This window comes from Triticum aestivum, chromosome 2D, assembly GCF_018294505.1.
Source record: "Triticum aestivum cultivar Chinese Spring chromosome 2D, IWGSC CS RefSeq v2.1, whole genome shotgun sequence".
In the NCBI taxonomy this organism is placed as follows: Eukaryota; Viridiplantae; Streptophyta; class Magnoliopsida; order Poales; family Poaceae; genus Triticum; species Triticum aestivum.
Window position 1 is genome coordinate 407,233,083 of NC_057799.1, and position 2,685 is coordinate 407,235,767.

The following is a 2,685-nucleotide window of genomic DNA, read 5'->3' on the forward strand; positions in this document are numbered from 1 at the left end:
TTAGAATTACGATGGAAGACAAATGTACCAAAACCATAAGGATTCCATGCAAAAATAGTGCCACGAGTGGTGGCAGCAAACACAAGACGGTCGTATTGAATTGCATCACAGTACTCATCCGTGTACAGAAATTGATTTTTGAGCAATATCCATCGAGGCATCGAAGTAAGGACGGCAACAAGCTTGTCGAAGATAGCAACAACTTCATAGTTCATGTAATCCCAAGAGCGGCTGGGGACTCGACAAATTGCTATCTTCCATAGACGACAGACACCATGATCGTATTTGAACGTACGTGATCATCTGTGTGCTCAACCTCAGGGCACTCTGAGATTTTTGGAAGTGGAATCCGCTGACAAGTGTACACATTCACAAGTTCCCAATCGCAGTTGTACCCAATATAAACAACCCGATCTCCATTTGCGCCTGCCCAGGCCTTACCCTTAAGTGATGGCATCTTAACATCACATGTATCATTATCAAGCGGCATCAACTTGCACAAGGCGAGGCTTCCGTCGTCCGCGCGCCAGCGAGCAGGGTCATGGCAAAGAAGATAGGTGAGATCAAACCGCTCCTGGACCCTTGGGTTCTTTGTAATGATGTTATTAGTTGATTCGAGAATGGTCTTGAACGAACCTGCCATGCTAGCCGAGGTGATGTCGTCGCACCGATCAATGAGTTCCTCCACCACGTCATCTTTCAGATCGGGGAAAGAATAACGGGGTCGTTTTTGGCCTGTTCCCTCCATGGAGAAGACGATCGAACAATGGCATAAGGAAGGGTGAAGGTAAATGGAGGAGGGAGGAAGAGCCTGCGACAACAGTTCCAAAGCAAGAGGGAAAGGCGAAGAGGCGGTGGACGGTTGCCATGGTACAGGAAGATGCGCCCCGGCCTACATAGAAGTCCATTCGAAAATTGTACAAAAGGACTCGCAGTCGTCTCACTGACATGTTGGAACGGGACCACATGTCAACGAAACATGGTGTGTTATTTCTCGTGCAAAATGCGATCTGGCCGCGTTGGCCCGAGGTGCCGCATTATTTCTCGACTTTATTTTTTTAATGGCGTGTCGTTCAGTTTTGAAGCATGACTAACTGGTACTGTATGCGGAGAAAATATAAACTACTCTGCCACTACTCCACCTCTAGTACTAGTATCAAAAAAGATATATAGGCTGGAGCTTCAGTGCTTGCTTGCTAAGGGCCGCCCACTTGCTTCTCACACTATCACACTCTCTCCAGATCTAGAAAAGGCAGCCTCTCTCTCCCTCCTCATCGGTGGTCACAGATCCACCGGGGAAGAAAAGGACATGCAACATTGACGCACTCGTCGGCGGCGAGCGAGGTCACACGCTGACGACAAGGCCGTCCTCTCTGACCTAGCGCCCGCGAGGGATGGCCTCCGTCCCCAAGGTCGCTGCCGTAGTGTGTGCGGAGGACGACGACCACGAGCGAAGCCACTTCCTGCCGACCCTCAGGTATGCTACCTCTTTTCGAACCATACCCTTGTTCTATTTCCCCATCTGCCACGTTGCTGCATGTGGATCGTTTTCCACTCCACCATCTTCCCCATTTGCTATCCTCCGCTCTGCTGGTCACGCAGACGAAAACCTTAATTTGCACTATTAAAGGAAACCCTACTTCATGCAGACTAATCCATGTCTGGGTTGAATAAGGAAAGGAAGGGAGAAAATATTGTCGAAGAGACTAGGCATCGATCCCGCATCTAGGTTGAAAAGGGGAAAATCAGTAGCTAAGGAACGAGTCTTGTGTCTCTTGGTTGAAAAGGGGAGAAAAAAGGTAGAAAGGCATGCCAATGCAATAGAGAATGACCAGGTCGATTGGTTTGTTGTCCTCACATAGGAAAAAGACGGCTAAAGAGAACAAAAATGGGACATAATCCACATATGCTGCCTGGATATTTGTTGCTCTGGGCAACCATACCTCCCTCACCACTCTATGCGTCCATGGAGGTACATCGTACTGGTGCGCCAACTGTTCGAATGGGCCTCTCATGCTCTTATTGCCACTTTTTTGCTGTTAGTATAACGCCAGCGGTAAAGTCAAGCAATGCTACTGCTAAAGTGATGCCACCTTCAACTAATGCCGCACTCAGTCTAGTGCCACCGATAAATTTAAGCAATGTCATTTAATGTCACTGGATTATTTTGGGGTTAGCTGTTTATTGTGGATGCATTAAGATTTTTCAGCTAAGGCATTCTAATGTTGTTGCACAACCAGTATACCAACGATGAAACTTGTAACTACCTTCAGATTTTTGCATTGTTGATGTTTATAGATTAAATACCTCACTTTCATGAGATAAGACAATTTTTTTTGTACAGTGTCACCAAAATGCCAAGGCGCTAATGTCATTTTATTTTGGTTAAACTGCACAAAAAATTATGAAGACAAGAGGAAAGGTCAAGAGTGGGCACCTCCTCCTCCGGCTGTTCTCTTGTTTCGTTCGATCAAGTTTTTATGTTTGATCAATTATCAAGATTGGATAGCAATTTTGAGGTCCCTCGAGTTCGAAATGATATTTACCTTGACGGTACATGGTTTGCAAAAAAAATATTGTCATTAGTTAATAATGTAGTTACCTTCAGACTTTTGTATTTGGTTTAATGTTGTTGCACAACTAGTATACCAATGCTAAAACTTGTTACCTTTACATTTTGTTTAA